At 40.0% G+C, this 13,499-nt stretch overlaps 1 protein-coding gene across 7 annotated transcripts in view; it reads right to left on the bottom strand.

Annotated features, from left to right (window-relative positions):
* si:ch73-287m6.1 (RIMS-binding protein 2) overlaps window positions 1-12,126 on the bottom strand; it is a 73,839-nt gene extending 61,713 nt beyond the window's left edge. For 5 of the 7 annotated variants that reach the window (XM_036139822.1, XM_036139826.1, XM_036139823.1 and 2 more), the window contains exon 1: window positions 11,956-12,126. The gene's annotated coding sequence lies outside the window, so the exon portion shown is untranslated. The remainder of the gene's footprint in view (window positions 1-11,955) is intronic. The other 2 variants (XM_036139824.1, XM_036139825.1) reach the window with 1 other exon arrangement.
* Between the last annotated feature and the right edge of the window lie 1,373 nt (window positions 12,127-13,499).

The following is a 13,499-nucleotide window of genomic DNA, read 5'->3' as shown; positions in this document are numbered from 1 at the left end:
ATCTACCTCTCAGGGCCTTTGAAAGGGTGATTCACTCTTTTATTACTTTTAGACTGGACTACTGCAACTCTCTTCTTCCAAATCTGCAGCAGGTCCAAAACACTACTGACCGTCTGCTGACGGGTAAAAGGCGACATGAGCATATTAATCCTATTGTCCTCTCTGCACTGGCTGCCTGTGAGTTTTAGAATTGTTTTTCTTTTTAAGATTTAACTTTTAGTTTTTTAAAAGTTTGAACGGTCAGGCACCTCTCTACTTATTGGAGCTCTTACACAAGTATGTTTCAAGCTGAACCCTAGCCTGAGTACCAATGATGCGAAAGATTGCTTTCTTAATTCAGTACTTGACAACTTTTTAAAAATGTTTAATCAATCAATAAATCAATCAAGCTTTATTTATACAGCACTTTGCACACCTGAAGTTATCAAAGTGCTGTACAGGCCATACAATAAAAGAAATAAAGAAAACTACGTAAGGAATGAAGAACAGCATCTACAGTAAAGTTAACAGAATGGTAGCAGGTTACCTGCTGCTTTCTGATGTTCCCTGGACTCGTCGGAGCCGAGCTTGCTCTGTTGTGGTTCCTAAAATTTGGAAGGATCTATGGATGGCCAATACCTTGAATAATTTTAAATCTCTGGGACTCTTAAGACTTAAGGCTTTTATTTCTAGGGTTTTATTTTGTGCAGGAGTATCAGGCATATAGTATTTGTCAATAGTATTTTATTTTTCGTATCTGTTTGTTATTATATTTGCTATCATGCTATTAATTTTGCTGTAGATGCTGTACATTATTCCTCATGTTGTTGTTGTTTTTTCTATTTCTTGTATTCTATGGACCTGGACGGCACTTTGATCACTTTGGGTGCGCAAAGTGCTCTATAAATATTGATTGATCGATGATTGATCAGAAATTTTAGTAAAGTTGGCAAGAACTAAAATAAGAACGCCATAAGGTGAAATCCACAAGTTTTAGAACATACTTTTCTGGCTTCACATCATTGCCTAAGTAATTTAGCACTCAGTTTTAAGTTGTTTTTTCAGTGAACTGGAATTGTATAAATACCTTAGTTCAACATATGTCGACATTGAAGAGAATCATTAAACTCCCAGAGTGTCATAGATCTTTTAAGACTTTGTAAATGGACTGAATTTATAAAGCGCTTTTATAGTCATACCAACCACCCAATGCTCTTTACAAATAAAACATGCACACATGCATACAAAGATTGGCAGATTGGTAGGCAACCTGGGGTTAAGTGCCTTGCCCAGGGGTAGATTGACGTGTGACAGGAGGACATTCATTAGTAGCTTAACAAGAAGAAATGGCGAAGAAAAAGGGGGAAGACATGCAGTAAATGGCCCGGGTCTAGAATTGAACCCAGGACACCTGTGTGGAGGACTTTGTATATGGTATCTGTGTGTGGTAAACCTGCTCTACCAGAGAGCCACACAGTTTTACACTATTAAACTCTGCAGCTCTTTCAAAGTTATTGCTTTTTGCTTTTTTTCACAATTTTCTGTGTAGTCATGTATCTGGTCAGCTTGGAATACTGTGCACTGTGTCATTTGAAAAGCAGATAGTGGACATGTCAAGCAAAAATAGCACCGTTTTGAAAAACAAATGACAAGAAATCTGTACCAGAACTAAAGTCCTTGATACAAAGAAAAATCCTGCAAATACCAGACAGACACTGAGAGATGTGTCACCATGCAGTGGATCATCTTTTGGATGTCCAGTTTACAGCTGGGGATCAACTTGTTGGTGCTGGAATACTATATTGCATTTGGCAAGCTTTTTAGGACAAAGTCAGTCTTTTTGGTGGGCCGCCACAAAGATTCGTTCAAAATCGGTTCCATTCTAACTTGTCTGGCTCAACTAGACACAAAACTGGCTCATTTATTGGAGTCGGGAGTCTTTTTTGGCCTGGATTACTCCTAGCTCAGATATAAGTTGCTTAAAAAACAAGACCAAAAAGAAAAAAAAATCACAAAATGGTGAAGTACTAGAAAGAGATTATTTCAAAAAGCTGCCAATGTTCAAAGAAAGTTGGGTCGGCCAAAGTAATTTTTTCAAAATCGGTTTAAATCTTCTCACACAGACCCCCAACACCTCACCAGTCACAGTCTAAAATAAATGCTCAATAAATTATTTTTGTAATTTCTTCTGCCAATATATGTAATAATTATGATTGTTTTTTTTTTTATTTATTTATTTTGTTTTATTTTTGTGCAGCAATACAAGTGCTTATTTTTCAGTGAACAAACAAATCTGGTGCTCAAATAAAGAGCCCGCTGCGATATGGAGTCTCCGTCTGCAAGCGTGTGCTCATGTCCTCGGCATTTCTTTGTGCAAGAGAAAGGTCAGTATTTCTATGGATGGAGAAGTCTAAGGAACTGGCAGGAAGAGGTTGGCGCTGCCACTGTCAGGAGAAATTAACATTTGCTCAGCGTGGGGCACGTTCACCTTAACCTCAATTCTGTTTTAATGTATTTGCACTAGGCTACGGTTACTATGGCACACCCCTTTTCTTTGCTAAAGCTAATTTAAAAAAAAAAAAAAAAAAAAAAAAAACTACTTGTGAAGGAAAGCTAATGACTTGTGCTGGTAAATAACCTCAAAACGAGTGCAACATGACAGACACAGCTTGGAAAATTAATTTTATTACTTTACAGTTTGACACATTCATTTGTGCCAATATAGGTAGGGGGTGTCATTTATACAACCGAATACGCTTTCGTGCAAGACTGATGTTAACCTCGAGCAGGATTCCTTTTTTAATCATGGGGGGGATCTGAATGACGTCAACTGGCCACATCATTAGCATCATTGTAATGTTCAATTAGATATTACTTCACCCACCCACGGCTTGACATTCCTAACCAGAAAAGCTCTCTGGCCCCCATGAGGGAGCCTGTTCATTGGGAAGTGGAGGGTTACCGCTCTGTCTCGTTTTATCTGTTTTTAGCAATCGTTGTATTTTTATCATTGTTATATTTTGCTGTTTATTATTATACATTTAGAGGAGGAATAGTGATACCATTCCCCCTTACTACCGATCCCCGTAGGCTTCCCCACAGGACAAGTTTAAACCTAAACAGGTTTCCGCATAAACCTGCGACTATAGAGCCATTCGGTCAGCTCGCCAGGGCCCAGTCATAGGGGCATTGCAAATATTAATGCAGTTTCACTATATACATAGACACATGTATAGGTTTATGGATACAGTTGAATAATCGATCAAATGGATAAAAGAGGTACATAGAGAAATTCTAAAATTAAAACGAAGAGCAACAGATTTCTCTAGCAGAGTAACACTGGCCGCCTTACTCAGCATTTTTGGCTGTCTCCCAGCCATGCAGTTTTCGAATACTTTTTTTTTTTTTTGTGGACACACTCATTTGCCAGTAGGAGGGAGTGCACAGTTGCAACAAACTGGAGTTAAATGAAGTGGCTGGCATGCGAGTACACCATCAAGACCCACACACAAGAGAACCGCTCTTTAATACCTGTCCACTCACCGCTTTGCATGAAAGGGGAAAGAGGGAAAAATGTAACCAGCGTATTCAAGTGGATGCCACCGCATACAGCACAGGGATGCAGTTCCTCCCGTGTCATCAAATATCTGTTTCCCATTTGAATGCTGTCCATTTATCCGCAGTCGCCCTGTATAAACAAATGATTTGTAATTCAACGCAATCTGCAAAAATACCTGAAAGAAAAGTTTTATAACGATCAGAAGGGGTGTTTGTACGATAAAACGATAAGAATGCACGAGAGAGTCCGTTCAACCCTTAGATGATAAGATGAGGGGATCCAGCTGGACTGTGTGGAGTAACTAAAACTCTCCTGGGAAAAACACCATCCTCCCCAGGGTAAACGGGGCTGTGCACTGCACTGAATTTAATGTGTGATGTAAATGCAGACTGCGGGAGCAAGAACGCGAGAGTGAAACTGGCCTCGACTGAAGTGGGCAGCGAAGCTTTAAGTCTCACTGATGCCACAACAGATTTGATGCGAGGAGGACCCATTGTTTCCCGGAGGACAAACAGAGGATATCAGAAAGGCGTAAAATAAGTTCTGAGCAAGATCGGAATAATTCTAATGAAGAGCCTGGGAGCTGGTAAGGGATTACATGTGCTTGGATGGGCCTTCGTGCTCACATAATGCTTGAATGGGCCTTCGTGTGCAGAACACACATCCTCCAGCAGGCACAGACGAGTCAGCACACCAACTCTCAAGCTGCCAAAATTCCCGTAAAGCTCTCGGTATCACACACAAAAAAGGCACATGGCAGTAGGGGAGCGTATACTTCAAATAAATGTGCAATGCTTCCACTTATGTTCTCTCATAGACATTAACATCTGGCCTCCACATGTACACACTCGCATGACCCCAATCTGAAGGAAAACACACTGCACACGTGTTAAATAATTTATATGTGACCTTATTGCACAGTTAGCAGTACAGTAGGCTGGAGACACACCAGTGGAGCCGTATGCAGTAGATGTTTTTACTACGACTACATACAAGCATATTCTTAAAACGTTCTAATAACCACCCCGTCTATAAGGAATGAGAAAATGCTTTTTTTTTTTTTTTGGTTTGTAGTCTCAAGCAGATGCTTCTCCCCTTATTTGATCTGAGCAGAACAAACAAAAGCGCTCGGAGAATATGTTATGCTATTGTTGGCCTCCTTCCACTGCAAGAGAAGCTCAGAATTCATTATAATATTGTAGTTCTTACCCATCATGCACTGGCTGGGGAAGCTCTCTCCAGTGCACTCCTAAAATGCTGAGTCTATATGCAGCAGTAATGTAAAACCTTTAGCGTGTTGCGAAAGTACTCCGCTTTTCAGATTGTTAAGTCACAATTACAAACTTCAACCCACCTCATTTGGATTTCATGTGACAGACCAACACAAACTAGTGCTTAACTGTGAACTGGAAGGAAAGTCAAACATGGCTGTCAAACATTTTGCAAATGAAAACCTGAAAGGGGAGCCGAATAGAAATTTGAGGCGCTTTCAAACAGGGTTAGTTTTGTTCATTAAAACTGACAGCCTGGGCAAAGAGAACATAACTGAAATCAGCAGCCAAGAGGGCCGTGGTTACTCTGGAGGAGGTGCAGAGATCCATTGCTCAGGTGGGAGAATCTGCCCAAACGACATTTCTATTTGGTATTAGAAATGTCCCATTATATCCAGCCAGAGCTACAGTAGAATGGTGTTGATTGAATCTTACTTTTGCATTGTAAACAGATATAGGCCAATAATCTTCCTGCAACCCGATTAAGCATTTAGAGACAATTTTAGTCTCTAAATGTGCAAGGCTGATAGAGAAATACCCCAAAAAGGCTTGCAGATGGTTGAAGTTGGTTGCTCAAACGCCTGACTCACGAGGGCTAAATACAAATGTGCCACACTATTTCTTAAAGACATAGGGAGGAATCCATCTTTTCCCCTCCGTTTCACAATCATGTTGCACTATATGTTTGTCTTTCACATACAACTACTATAAAACCAATTAAAGTAGATTAAAATTTGTGGCTATGACGTGACAAAGTGTGGAAAAGTTCAAGAGGAATAAATAGGTTTTCAAATACCTACATGTCTGCAATACAAATTTAAAACAAATTGAATAGCAGGGTTTAAACTAAAGGCCTTCAAGTACTTTGCGAGAACAGAGGAAATTGTTATTTTACCCAAGGTGACAAAAACAAGAACAAAGTTATTTCAGAGCTGCACGAATGGGAAAATCACATTTTTGTTCACGCAGCCATGGGAGAGAAGCAAATTTCTCTTCTTGCGCAGCATATATTGCTCTTAAAAGTAGAACATCTGCTGACATATTTTCAAGCTCAAATTGTAGTTTTAACAAACAGATGCAACATGGAATCCGTGGGAATTTCTGAATAAAAAAAAAAAACATAAACACAAAACACTGAACAAGAGAAACGCCTTTGTCTCTGCTGAGCAGGACTCCATAGCACAGAGCAATAAGTGACGGTTACAGGAGCACAGGTCCTGTCATGTCGCCTTTCCTTCCTGACATGGTCTACTCCTCTTCCCTCCCCCCCCCCCCCCCTCTTCATTTAGTTGTTCTGTCCTAATCATTCAAGTCATTCTAGCGGCAACACACCTGGGATTAAATGAGAGAGAAGAGCGAGAGGAGATGGAGCCAATGACGGAGGCACAAGACGGAGAGGTATTTAGGTCCGAGACCCTGTTCAGGGGGTTATTTTGAGGAATGGAAAGTCCTGACTGTGAGAGAAATGCGTAATCAGGAAGGAAAGAGGAAGGGGGGGGGGGGAGAAAAACCTAAAGCAAACAATTAAGAGAGACACAGAGAGAGAAGGTTAGTGATGTGGAATTAAACAGGCCATTATCAGCATGCTCATTTGCCCCAGGGCTCACCTTGCCTGCCTGTGTCATGCTGGCGTCGTGCAGCAAAACAATATGATAATATTGTTTTTGAAGGCTAATTTAAAGCTTTTAAGCTACACACTTGAAGTTGGGCAGTAATACAGTATATTGGGATATCCATAAATAGCAACAGGATTGTTCTGAACGCCGTAATTACAAAACTGCTGCAAATGTGATGTCAGCTATGAAAACCCGCATTTAAACGCTTGTTTTTTTTTTGGGGGGGGGGGGGGGGGGGGGAATGAGGACAACTTCCAGCATTATTTCCTTAATAACTACATCTTGTGTTTAGGAGATTAACTGCAGATGATACAATTCACAGGTGTGAGCAGCAGCGGCACCAGGTTTAAGCTACAGTTTCCTGGATCCATATACAAATGCATGACTAAGGACTGGAATCAAGCTTTTATTTTCGGCTGAACTTCTATCAGTTGGAAAAATTGTCTTTTGAAACAAGAATATACCACATGTTTCATTACTCTTGCAAAGGGCCCAAGATCTGTAGTTTAACTTTTTTTTTTTTTAGAGATTACTCTTCAATTCTGAAAACTTGCTGTAAATTTAGAACAATGATGACCTGAGAAATCAGCTGATGACCAAAATTCTAAGATTTTCTGATTTACGGCCCTGATCGATGACCTGGCTGGTCTGACATTAAACAATTTGGATGAGCCGGAGCGAAACGTTTAAAATCAACATATTTTCTATCACTTGTATGAGGCTCAAGCAGGCTGGCCCAAAGAGAAAGATGAACATTTTCAGCAGATAACAGGAAGGCCTAATGGAGTACAGGAAAGTTCATCGGTTTTATCCCCAGCTTTGACCTCTGTCTGCCGTAGAACATCAATGCATCAAGAAATGTTGTCACCCTTTATAAAATGTCAGAGTTTAGGTAAGGATTTCCTTTTTTTACATATTTAAAAATGAAAAATGCTTTACTGGTTTTATGCTAACTGCTCTAATTTGCTCATTTAAGATGCTAAGACATGTTTAAGTTCTCAACCATGATCATTTTGTTTTCATTTCAACCAGTTTTACAGCAGCAGTTCTGTGCTATCACCCCTGCTTTAGTGAGCGCTGCTCTTCAGGGACACTATGCTGTTCTTAAAGAGTAATAGGAGTTGGCAAAGATCTGTACTGGTAGAGCAAACAAAGAAAAACTGTTAAAAACTATTCTTCCAACATGTAATCTATTACTGTATTGTTCAGATCATGTTACTTTGGTGAAGCAATTTCAGTCAAACAAATTTAGTGTTGTGTCTTTACTCAAAGAAAGTGATTTTTAAAAAAACAGTAAAAGCCTAAAAACAGTCATAAAACTCTAGTAAACATGCAACTTTTCAAGCCATAGACTGTGATGCCATTTAGGCTAGAATTTTATTTCTGGGAAGGTATGAAAGGTATAAAAGAATGGACACAGCCCAACCCATTTCAACCAAAGGTTGGGGTCAGCAAGGCTTTCTCTGATGTTTATTCAAACAACTTAAATTAAACATGAGACGCATGCATGATAAATCCTATCAGGAAAAATATGCAAACGTAATTTCGCTCATGAAATTGGTTATTGTGGTCAAAGAAAACATTTCTGAGGGGACTGAGTAAAAAAAAGTTGGAAAACTAACACAGAGTGGTAAGTAATTAAAAAATGCTGTCTTTATTCTGACTTCCTCTTCTCCCTCTGCCTTTCCTTCTCTGCCCCACCTTTTTCTTGCCTTCTCCCGCTGCAGTGCTTTGTCTCTCCTTTTATCAAAACTTCTGTGCATCTTCGGAGGTTGCCTGAAAATATGAGGAGGAAATGTTCCGATTTCTGCTCCCTTCAGCAGCCGAGCAACAATGCTTTTTTGGAAGGGGGGGGGTTCATGCTAGCAATCAATACAGCATTCACTCACACTCAGGCGCGTGCTCCCATCCTGGGCACACACACACACACACACACATCGCACATAATACAGCAGTAGTAGCAGCGAAGGGAGGGGTTTGATGGGGGTTGCCATAGAAACTGCTCTCCTTCAGGTTGGAGCAAGGATTCTAAAGAAGTAGCAACGAAATATCACGTGCAAAACATATCTGATGATGCCTTTGAACTGCGTGAATGAAAGCCAGCAAACAAGCAGCGCAAACAAAAGCCCTCTGAGTCACTCGGGTCTGCATAAGCCAGCTGTCATCGGGCGAGAGGCGGTATGCAACCTGGACAGTTTGTCAATTTATCACAGGAGCTAACGGAGATCCACATTGGTTGAAACAACACAATTTAGAAACAGCAATTAGCTAAAACAAATGCATGTACACGTTCAGGGAAGTCCAAATTTAAACCTGGTACCAACATACAGCATGAAACTTATGAGTTACACGCATAAAGTGTGTTTGTTAACTTTTGAAAAGTGAAGCGTGCATGAAAGTGTTAAAAAAAAAAAAGAAGGATTATTTGCCAGAATATATCTCCAAATTGCTGGGTTTTTGTAAAAATATGAAAAAGCACAAATTCTACAGGTACTTTTTTATCTCCACACAGTTGTATTTTTAATGATTATTTTATATAATAGGTTTTTACTTAGATGTTTGGGAGAACTACACTTTTAATTGTTGTAATAATTGTTTTTAATGTGTATGTATTTCACTTTCTTATCATTTTGCTTTTTTATGTTTGGTATCATGTATAAAACGTTTCCAGTTATGGACACTTGAGGGATTATTCTACTCTATTCTTTATAATTATTGGCTTGTGTTTTCAGATCCCCTCGAAGCTGTTACTGTGGGCATTACTGCAGCACCTGCATGTTTTGGTCTCTTTTGGCTGCCAGGTTCCCTCTTCATTTCAAGCGACGAGCAGAGGAGCAATTCTGTCATGGGACTGAAAACACATGTTTCATTTTGCCTATCTTCTCTCGCTTCTCTCTTTTCTTCTCACCCTCAGGCATCCAACTGGAAATCAGTTGGCATTGCCAACCAGGATGATGTATGGAGATAAAGGAGTGGAAACAGAATAAGATAAAAGGGGGGCCGGTGAGATTTGCAAGAGAGACAAAATTATGTAGGACTTTTTCATCTTAAAAAAAATGTAGACGTATAATGATATAAAGACAGAAAGACAGAGGTGAGGTCCTTAGAAATGAGACATAAGCAGAACTGTTGTGCATGCCTCGTTTCCATCTCTTTTGCCATACAGTATTTCTCCTTTAGTGTGTTAACCTCCCACACAGTCACATATTCAGACATATGTTTCAGGGAGAGATTAGACCGCCTAAGAATATATACATTTGTAACACGCTTTAGACTACTTTCACTTAATGACATACAGCCAAAAAAGGTTAAAAAAAATATACTGATTTTGTAGCATTGTAGTGAGCACTTTCATTCTGACAGTAGCTTAGTCAGTAGTGATGAAGCAATTTTGTTTATTTATTTATTTCACTCTTTCCCATACATGCACCATGAGACATGTACACATAATTAGTTTTTAAATTGTGGTAGGCAGAAGAAAATACTTTTGTGCTCTCTTGTAGCAGTTAGCAGGGACGTCGCTATCCAGTCCCAAGAGTGGCCTTCAGATCCCAACAAAGGCTTTTTTTTAATATATATAATAGGTATTGTATAAAAAATAATAAACCTAACTCCAAATACCTGTTGTTTGTCAGTATTTCCAGCTGCATGTCTTTATTCATGCTCAGTGCAGAACACTACTTACACATGTGTCACGCTAAATACATCGACATCCTACTTCCTGTCACTAGGATCTGTCTCCTTCCTAAAACGTCTTGCCACAACAGCATTCACAAACATTACAGCACACACCGTACTTGGAGCCAGTCATATATGTATATTGCACAACAACTTCTGAATTGAAACAAAAAGCTGATGTGCAGTGCCCCTGTTCACGCTGAAATATTTGATGAGCTGAACTATCAACAAGTCACATCAAAACAGAGGATAAACATCCTAGCTTTAGCCTAGCCCTTCAGCAGGATGTTACCCAAAAGAAGACCTGAGTTCACTGAGCACTGTGGCTGTTTATGTCAAGTCAGAGATATTATTAGGAAGAAAATGCTGATGTTTTATTATTAGCTGTCTTAATCTAGGTATCGGAACAGCATATTGAGTCTACCCCTGTAGGTCCAAAATATCTGCCACGGTCAAGAAAAGAAAAAAGGATCCTAAAAGCAATTAGTGAGTTCAATTTCATGTAATAACAATACAAATGTAGGTTGTGTAATACTATGAAAAAAACGTGGTATTTCACTGCACTTGGAAGCTTTGTGGTTTTCAAGCATATGCATGGCATAGATTTTAATTAAGCATCAGACCGGGAAATTTCCATTATTGTTCTTAAAAAAATTAAGAAATCAAGTTTTGGACATCCTACTACATCGAGTAAGGCACCACAAAGTGTCCGATTCAATTACACATAAAATATTCACTTTTCATATAGAAAATGCGCAATTGTATCTTTTGCAAGAACTGCATTGCCTTTCCACAAGAAAAATTCTTCACAGACACATCAACTTTACTTCCTACATTTATTTTCTAAAACAAACAGCCAGACATGTAACAAGACCTGAAGATAAATGTTCTTGTTTCTTTGCCGAAACAGAACCATAACTTCTCTGCATAAATCCCTAATTCAGAAATACAAATATTACAATTCCTAAAAATGACATGCAGCTGAGTCAACAGTCCTTTAAACCTGTTTCAGCTAAATGTGAACGTTGCAGCTGAATTAATGGCACCATTCTACTAGGAATGCAGGTCGGAGTATACCTGGAGTGTCATATGCGCCCCCACACACCAAACTCCAAATAGATGGGTGGGAACATTAACCCACAGCAGTGAGTGGGTTAATGTTCAACACCAGCACCTGACCACCCTTTAGTAGTCAGAAACCAGGAAAAGCTCAAGTTACCAGAGCCTATAACGCACAAGCACAGACACACAGACACACACGTCAATTTGTTTGACTGATCACCACACATTGGTCTTTCTCTCTGCATCCCTAAGTGATCATGTCAGCTTTTGTCTCAAGATTTTACAGATGGAAAGATTATTATTCATCATTTGACACCCACAAAAATGCTGCAGTAAGCTACTATATATAAGTCATCTCAGCAGACGCGGAAATTCTTCTGTGTACTTAACCAAAAGAGAAAAAAAAACACACACATACACACACACAAAACCAATAGACTCATACACTACAACCCCACCCCTCATCCCTCTAACACACACACACACACACACCCACACATCCCCGAACAGGTGGCTCGGCTTCAGTCAAGAAACAGCAAAGCTGGATGTTGCTTTCTCCTCGTTTAGCCCAAGGAAAAGACAAAATGTGCAAATCCTCATCTCGCTTCCACCTCACTGTGTGCACATCTGTCTCCTCCTGCAGCAACTGCACACACAGGTTTTCCCCAGCTGCTTGCTATGCTAACCCTGTGCACTATATTTAGGACTCAACAGAGCTAGATCAAAGACAAACACGCCGGGGCACAATGATGGAGAGACAAACAGCAGCACCAAAGAGGTGTGTATTTACCGTGTGTGCTGGCTAGCACAGGAGCATCTTTACTGAGGAGTCGCTCCCTTCTTCCTCCTTGCTGTAGTCTCTTCCCTTCTTCTGTGCTCTGGATGGGTGGGGAATTGTCAAACGGCTGCAGCAGCAGCATCAGCAGCAGCAGCTCTGGGTCCTGTCTCTCATACTCTCTCTCTCTCTTTCTCTCTCCTCCTTTTCCTCCGCCCCCTCTCCACACATTCTCTTCCCTGCCCTCTCCTTGCTTTCACTATCTCCCCACCTCCCCCAAAGACCCTCCCCCTTAACACCCTGCCTCAATCATCTTCTACAAGCTTTCCTCGCTCCTCTGCTCACTTTCCCCCCCTCCTTTCTCTTTCGAACAATGTATAGAAAGCTGCATAAATCCACTTGGCTGAAATAATCAGCTCTCGCCGCTGTCAAAAGCATCAGTAACATCAAAAGGCCTCGGTTACATGCAAAGGTGTCAAAGAGAGCTTGAAATCCGGTGCTGTGAAAAAGGATTTGCCAACGCCACAGATTTCTTCTGTTCTTGCTTCTTTGACACATTTAAATGCTTAAGATTATCAAACTAACAGTTAATGTCAGACCAAGACAGCCCGGGTAAATTTTCAAAAAGACGTTTTTCAATGGTTGTTTTATTTACTATGGGAGGAAAAAGTTCACCAAACCAACATGGTCCAGTGTGGGAAAGTTGAGTCCAGAACCTAATACACGGTTAGGGCGCGCCTAGCCGAAATCGCTGCCATTGACCATTTGTCATATCTTAGAATGAAACTTTATTATATCAACCATGGGATTTTAGGTAAATACATGGCCATTTAAGAATTTAATTTTGTATAAACTCAGATCCTCTTTGTGTGATAATAAAATGTGTTTGATAATCTGAAACATGTAAATGTGACAAAAACAAAAGCAGAAAAAAAATCTTTAAAGGGGATAATACTTCATCACAGCAATAATGGTGAGGACATCCTAATTCATGTCCTCACCATGGCTTTCATTTAATTCGCTGACAACAGGTAACATTTTGACTTTTAACTGAGATTCATGTGGAACCATGCAGATAGCCATAACTGGTCCCAACTTCAGCCGTGAATCAAACTATAGAGTGTGAAATGTAAATAGAAACTATAAATAAAGAAAAAATAAATAAATAAAAAATGTAAATATGGGCATGTTTCTGAAATGTAAAAAAAAAAAAAAAATTTCCTGTACTGGCAGTCTGGTCCCACCTGTGTATCTGCCTTCTTCCTCTATGGCGAATGAAGATACGCAAAGTTAAGGTACAGTGGACGATATAATCCATCGGGGGTGTGGGAGGGGGTCATCTTATCTATTGGCTTTCCCACATGGCAATCATTGTGATGTACTCACATAACGCCAATGTGTGTGCACGTCCCTTGCTAGTTTCCTTTTGCTGCACATGCGCACTTCTAATGTTTGCATCCAGTGAGCTTCGGAGCTTCGGTTCCATTGTAGCTCCGCTGCTCTCACCTTATACTTTGCAAATGGCTGAGAGTCAGAAGAAGCAAACTGTCTTTATGAGG

The sequence above is a fragment of the Fundulus heteroclitus genome, chromosome 8 (genome assembly GCF_011125445.2).
Source record: "Fundulus heteroclitus isolate FHET01 chromosome 8, MU-UCD_Fhet_4.1, whole genome shotgun sequence".
NCBI lineage: Eukaryota > Metazoa > Chordata > Actinopteri > Cyprinodontiformes > Fundulidae > Fundulus > Fundulus heteroclitus.
The sequence above is the reverse complement of the archived record's forward strand: the minus strand, read 5'-3'. Positions and strand labels throughout refer to the sequence as shown.